Here is a 7,710-nt window from a genome sequence, read left to right as displayed (position 1 = left end):
TCCCCTCCCCCCAGCTCAGTATTTCTAATGCAACATTTCTTAGCCACAAAAGATTTCAACCTCATGTCTTAGAAAATGAATACTTCTCTTTTGTTCTTGCCTTTCTTCAGTTTACACACACACACACACACACACACACACACACTCCTAGTGGATAACTTCTCATTCTTTTTAGTCTTCACCCTCCCAGAGCAGGTGGTTTGGATATTATCACAGACTGAATTGCTCCATTTTTGTTAAACATCATTTCCTGTAATCACTGAAGGTGGCTCTATAGTAGAAGCCTGTTAAAGTAGCAGCTCTTAAAATTGAATGGATTTCAAAAGCTTTTCTATGCCTCAGTTTCCTCATCTGAAAAAAAATGGGGCTAGTAATAAGAACTCTCTCAAAGGAGGCTGAGAGAATTATAAAGAGGAGATTCCAGAGAAGCCCGCATTAGGTGTTCAACAACAATCCGATGTGACTATTCTAAACTCAGGTACCTTTTGTTCTCCGGTCTAAGAGAACAAATCTTTTGGTCTTCTGGACTAAGGTTGAGGGTACAATGGAGATGCTGAGATGTGCATCCTTGGACAACTCTGAGAGGAGGTGGGCAGAGAACTCAGTAACCCAGTTTATGGTTAGTCATCCTTCAGGGAATCCCAGTTTATGGTTAGTCATCCTTCAGGGGATCTTCCCATCTCCCTGAGATTGTCCTGACGGCAAGAGTGTAAGTTCTCCCTTTCAGATCGCTGAATAAAAAGGTGTTCTACTTCTTCTCTGCCAAGCTCAAGCTCCATACTGGCCCAAACTGTGAGGGGACAACTTAAGCCTCCTCCTGAATGTGAATTCAGATAGCTACATTACAGCAGCACACAAAAAGCAGGCTTTTTGCTTTTATTAGGTGGCCACTCTTGGGGAAGGTCAGAGACTCAGGATAATATTTGTGCCTAGCAATAGAGTAAGATCAATCAGCCTTTATTTATGGAAGTGTCCTATACAAGCACCATCTTGCCAGGTAAAGTGAGTCACAGGACCCCTTCCTCGTGTGTCCCTTGTCATCGGGGGAAGGAAGTGACAGAGGGATCTCTCGGGCATTCTGGGAGGCTGTGTGTGTTTGCAACTTGAAGAGAGACTTCTTTTCTCTCTCTTGTTCTCTTTTTGCATGCCTACAGTCAAGGCACCTCTGTCACAGCCCACCCGCAGCCTCTTCCAGGGTCCTCTGCCATGTTGTCCGAGAAGCTGCTTTCTTCCTCTTTGGTTTTATTTCTTAGAATGTGAAAAATCTCTAGCCAAAAGTTTTTTTTTTTCTTTTCTGTTTTGGAATGCTCAAGTTCTCATGCTTTTGTCAAATAAGGAAAATCAGGAAGTTAACGGCTCTCCTCTCTCTCTCAGCAACTCAGCCAGTGCCACACTAACATGGAATTAGAACTTCTGAACTCAAGACCCATTCGAGATTACCTCATCTGCATCCAGCACCAGAACCTGCCTGAGATCCTTGCCACTTGGGCATAAGTCAAGATCTAGCATAGAAGAGTGACGCACATCAGGATGTCACAGGAGGATCAGTGACCTAAACTTGTCTCCCCTTCCTTCTAATATCCTTCTGGAAAAAGAATTTCTTCTTACCCTGAGCCACAGAAGTTAATGCTCACAAGGCAGATGGCTTGGGTATGTGCTTCACTGCCTGAGACCCTGAGCTCAGGACCTCACCTTCTTCCAGGTGGGTGTCCTCATCTGTAAAGAGGGCACAGGGGCTTTACCTCTCTCAGTCTGTTGCCTCTTTCCTCCCAGGTTTAACACCCCAGGTACATCTGCCCAAAGACATCTGTGCTGCCTCATCTCTTGTTTATAACACTCATTCTGGCTTCTCATTCTACTGCAGCCTCCAAATATAATGCAGAACTCCAGAGCAATGTCTTTTGAGTCACCATAAAGGACACACCTTGCTAGGCACAGGCTGGGAGTGCCCATGTGCAGTCGAAGTCGTGCGGATGCCTAGTGGTGTCTGGCCTATAGAGAACTTCCTCAGAAACTTCCTGACTGCCAGCAACCACCTTGAGATCCCCCAAGTGGAACCTCTGGTTGAGGAGTGTGATTTGTGGCTCCCTGAGCGGAGGACTGTGCAATCCAGGAAGCAGGCATGCACTGCGTGCAGAGGCATTCCAAGAATACTTTCAGCCAGGGAGGACAGGACGAGGCTGTGACTCATGTCCCCAGTGCACATCTCTGAGGTGGCGCCGTGTGGGCGGGGACATTCACTCTGGGCAGCGGGGGATTACCTGGGGGAGGTGGGGGACCGGGGCCAGGAGGACACACTCTTGCACCCAGGCAGCCACACTGACTCACAAAAGAAAGCTGGAGAGCAATGACCAAATTTGAAAGAAGCACGTTGCCTGTGTCGAGGAAGCTCTTAGAGAAACCGGAAGCATGATCAGCTGGCACCCAGCTCAGAAGAGGAAGATTCAGAGTGTCTTTGGGGCCTTTGTTCTCACTGAAGTTTATCAAGATGAGCGGCTGCTGAGCACAGCACTGACGATTCTGAGAAGTGAGATGCAGGCACCGCCCCCTGCACTTGGGCCCCCACCGTCATCTATCTCGAGGCCCCTGGAGGAGGAGGGAGAATCCAGGGTCGGGGTAGCTCCCACCGCCAACCCACCGCAGTCCCACCAGCCCTCCAGCGTGCTCACTCTGGCTGACATCTGATAACAGCTTTCCCCCATCAGTTTCATGGGCTGCCAGCAGCTAAAGCGTGGCCGGCTGAGGGACAGACTCTGCTCTCCCAGATAAGAACTCAGGCACCAGACTCAGCCAGGCCAGAGGAGGAAGCATGTGCTGTAATGTGTCTACCTAGAAGAAGACAGCTGTTGTTGTTGTTGTTGTTGTTGTTAACACAGGGCCATCCTCCAGGCTAGCTGTGGTCTGTTCCCTGAGCACTCACTCTATGCAAACTCTGTGTTAGGAATTGGGTTCACACAGTCACATTTCATTCTTAAAACAATCCTGAGAGGCAGATTCTTTCAGTAGCTCCGTGTTTTGCTTGAGGACGTGGAAGCACCGAAAGGAAGACCATCTGCTTACCACATAGAGCTATTCGAATCACATTAGGAATCAGAACACAGGCCAAGCACCCTCCCAGTATGATTTTGGTTAGTCCTGATAAGGAGGAGGAGGAAGAGGAGGGGGAAGTAGTGGGGGAGGAGGACCAAGTCTTGGGTGGCTGGGATGACTTTTTCAAGGCTGTGTTCTTAGGGGTGTCTCAGGGAGCCTACTGTACCCATAGGGTGAACAGGGAATGGTGGACTGTTGATAAATTCTTGGTGACAATGGCTCTGTCGTTCTAGAGCCAGCTGTCCCAAGGCCCATCTACAGGTAGGATGAGGCTTCAGTGTCCCTGACTGAGTAGCAGTTGTGGGCAGAAGTCCCCGCAGCACAGGACAAGGGGCCTTCCTGATGAACATTGACTTGCTCCTGCCCTGTTCCCTCCAAGCCCTTGAATGTGTTGGACCTTCCTGCTAGGCAGGGCATTTATGCAGAACTCTCCATGAAATGACGGATGGGATAACCTGCCACTCAGGTGGAGCTGTCACTCTTAAGAGAGACAGCAACCTTTAGTTCAAGAGTTCTCAAGCATCAGTGCCCTTAAAATCAAATTCCCAGCCCAGGAACTGGCACGCTGACAGTGTCCTAGGATGTAGGTCTTCTTCCCCCTTCAATAAAACAAGGGAAGTGGACACTGAAAGTTTCCTCATCAAAGGAGAGCCAACAACTTGGGTGTCTGGCCTAACCACTGTATCTTTCCAGGATATGTTATTTTTTGAAAAAGAACTAAAAACCATTTGCTCACAACCAGCACAGGTGAATGTTTTAGAGGGGAGAAAGGGAGGGGGCCACCCCCTCGTGATACCCTCAGTTGCCTTGATGAAAAATCACAGGAAAAGATGCAAGTATGAATGGCCTGGGCTGCATTTGGGGGATTCTTGTATGCCAGTGGTGCTATAAAATGAAAGAATTTCACATATAAAACCAAATCTCTGGAAAATGAGGGCAGGTAAGCATTTGTGTGTCAGAGGGAGGCTTCTCCCTCCAAGTCCAGACACAGAAGGTTTTTCAGAATAGAGGGTGAGGTACCTCCCCTCATTTCCCAACCAGTCTCTCTCCTGCTTACCAAAGTAACAGGCTTGACTGGGTTGTGATATGAAAAGCATCATGAAGGCCTGTGGCCCAGAAATTTCTCTTTAACCCGTCTGACACTGTAACCATATATGGTTTTGCCTCTGGAGGCACTGGGAGCTGTAGGATTACCCACGTGAAAGTGCCTGAGAGGGAACTTTCTCCCTTGTCATCTGCCATCTTGGTGTGGATTGCTCCCAGACTGGCAGCTAGCTGACAGAATGAAGGCAGCTAAGGAGGCATCACATGGATAATGGGATGGGAGAGGGCTGATGACATCAGGCAGGGCACCTAATGGGGGTGTGTGTGCTCTCCCATGACAAAGGCCAGTTCAGCTCACTCCTTGCCCCATAGGATTAGAGCTGGAACTATCCCTGTTCTCCCCACCCCCACCAAAAAATCATGAGTGCCCTGCCATAGCTTGCCCCATTCCTCAGATTCAGTACACTAATTAAGAGTCCAAACAGCTGACCACATCACATAGTCTGGCTTCTTCTTTTCAAAGGATTGGAGCAAGTGTGCAGTGTGCGCATGTGTGTGTGTGTGTGTGTATGTGTGTGTATGTGTGTGTGTGTGCATAGGAGGTACTGAGTTCCAAAGCTACAGATTTCCTTCCCTTTATACACACCTTGGACCCTTCCATGGGTCCATCAGTTGGGACCAACCTAGGAACTGTGCAGACGAGAGGCAGAGGCTGGGAACCTATCTCCTGTGGGGAGACAATTCCCAGGTGGAGCTGAAGCTGTAGCCAGTGGCGTGTGACAGCAACTGCCTCCCGATAAGAGGCAAAGACCAGAGGTCAGCCAACTCACACCACCTGCCCATTCCCCGGGCTTCATTCATCAAGTCAGCAGGGCCGTGATGGGCAGAAGAAAGGTAGGTAGCCGCTACTCTCCTCCTGGCTGACACTCAGGAGCAGACACCCAGGGTTGCAAAGCATGTTGGAAGCAAAGAGAGACAGACAGTGAGGTTGGTCAAATGATAGCTTCTTGGGGTCTCAGTTCTCTCAAATGTAAAAGAAACTCGTTGATCACTGATTTCTTTTGGACGCTAAACTTGTATGATTCCTTAAGATGTCACCACCTTTAGTGGGGCACACATTTCAACACGCATACATAGAGAGGCATCATAGGGGTGTTTAATTTACATTAATTCAATTATACAAATTTTTCTTTTATATACTTAAAAATAAAAGTGTTGCAAAATTGTATTTTGCATACACATGAGCATCATATATTTATATCAACACAATACTGGACGGGGTTATACGCCCAGAACTTTGTATGACTATACTTTATAGGAAACTTAAATATTTTCTCATTTACCTTTGATTGTACCTGACTTTAGAACCTAATCCCACAGAAGGTGAGGTTCCCCTGAAAGTATTATTATGTGGCTAGGGATACAGAAAAGTATAAAGAAAAGAATGCCAGTTGGAGGTCTGACTGATTTGGGTTTGAATGCTGGATTTGAATACATCATCTAGTGAGGGTGTAACCTTGAGCAAGTTACCTAAGTTCTCCTGACCATAGTCTCTTCATCGTCAAATAAAAATGAATAAGAATACCCACCTCACAGGATTATGGGCAGATTAAGTAAAATAGTACATGCAACTCTATGATAATAGATGTGACCGTTGCACCCAGGACTGTGTATTGTGTGGTGTAGCCCACATCACTGACATGTCCAGCATTATTTCAGAAAGCCAAACGAGCCCCCGTGTAGCCATTCACACAGAGAAGAAAACCGTCCTGATAATCACTAAAGACCCTTCCATCCTATCTTCTCAATATGTGCTCCAAGTTCAGCAGAGGACCCTACAGTCAGAAATTTGGAACACTGTGTTTGTTATCTGCTCCTCCTCGAGATTCACCATATATTGACTTGTTAAAGGATTTAAGTCCTGCAGTAAAAATCCTTGTTTAACTTGGTTTAACCCTGTTTTCTGACATGTTCTATCCCTTAATACTTACTAATGTCCCTGAGACCTGGTCCCCCAGAGCCATTTACCTCGGTATTTCCAACAGGCACAATTAGGAGAGCCTAGGTCACTGTGGGCATGTGTTATCCTACCTTTGAGGAGCCCCTGGCTGGGCACATGGGCTCATGCTGGGCAGACAGGCTCATGCATATTTGCTAGGTAGGAGCACAATGAAAATCAGTGTTTCTCAGTACGACGAGCACCAAATTCACCTAGGGTGCTTTTTAAAAATGTAGCTTCCTTGGATCCATCCCAAAGCTGAATTAGATAAATGTATCAGAAGTGTGCACTTTATTTGAGAGACAGCATGAGTGGGGCAGAGAGGCAGAGGAAGAAGGAAAAGCAGTCTCCCCACTGAGCAGGGAGGCCCAGGACCTGGGGATCTGGATCCTAGGACCCTGGGATCAGGACCTGAGCTGAAGGCAGACGCTGAACTGACTGAGCCACCCAGGCGTCCCAGAAGTGTGCACTTTAAATAGGCATTGCAAGCATCAACTCAAGTTGGAGATGCACTAAGTAGGTGTTGGGAGCTAAATATAAGCTGGCAGTAACAAAGAGGCCTCACATATTCCTTGCTCTCACCTCCAAGCCTGTGGAACTGATTTAACAGTTGGTCGAAAGGACAAAAGGGAATCTTTCCCTACCTCTTCACGTTGGAAGCTCTAGTGAGCAGGTTCAAGGGGTGCCATCCATCACAGCTGAGTGTGGGGGCCTTTAATCCGATTGCTTTTCTGCCCTGGCCCTCAGGGAAAGGGCATCTTTTCCTCCACAGGACCTGTCTCTGCCACAGGGGGTTGTCACATGGGAAAACCATCCCCTGGGACCTGACTCCTCAGCACAGACATGGCTACACAGGAGCACCCAGGGAAAGGGTGGTGGTGAAGGAGACAAGCCATGAAAGGCAGCGTGCAGCCTCAGGGATAGGAGTATGAAAAGAACAGGATGCTCTTTAATTCTGAGAGGTTGATTCCTTGCAGAAGAGCCCTTTTGCTAGGACTGTTAGGAGTAAGGGTCTCCTTGAAAAGCGAATGGGCCTGAACCCTTGCTCTGGCCTTTTGAGAAGATAAAGGCGTCTCCCAAGGGACTAGATAAGCCCAGGCTCCAGCTTTACCATGCAGTGATGTCTTCAAGGTCATGAACCTCATGGCCCCTCACGTGTAACCACATGTCCCTGGAGTCAACCTGGGAACCTATCTCAAGATGTACATATTTGCTTCTAGAGATGAGAGAGATTCTATTGCTACTTCTGCTTTGCTGTGTAGATTGTGTGAAATTTCATCCTGCCTTCCATGGTGTCTTGTAGGCTACCTATCTGCATGTGCTGTACTGGGCATACTCAAATAATAAATCAGTTGCCTTTCTTTCCACAGTGATGTGAAGACAGCTCTGTTTGTTGGCTAGACTTTTAATTTCCCAACAGTAGGAAGGGCAGGTTGAACTTGAGCTGTCTCATTCTAAGCAGGAATTCAGGCTCCTTAAAGGACAGAACAGGGTGAATTCTAACAGTTGGCTACTGCCAACGGGAGCTCTCTGAGGGAAACGAGAAAGGAATGAAGAAGGAGCTTTGGAGACCAGAG

This window comes from Mustela putorius, unplaced genomic scaffold (assembly GCF_011764305.1).
Source record: "Mustela putorius furo isolate JIRA1106 unplaced genomic scaffold, ASM1176430v1.1 tig00000145_pilon_pilon_pilon, whole genome shotgun sequence".
NCBI classification, from domain to species: Eukaryota; Metazoa; Chordata; class Mammalia; order Carnivora; family Mustelidae; genus Mustela; species Mustela putorius.
This window is presented reverse-complemented; position numbering follows the sequence as displayed.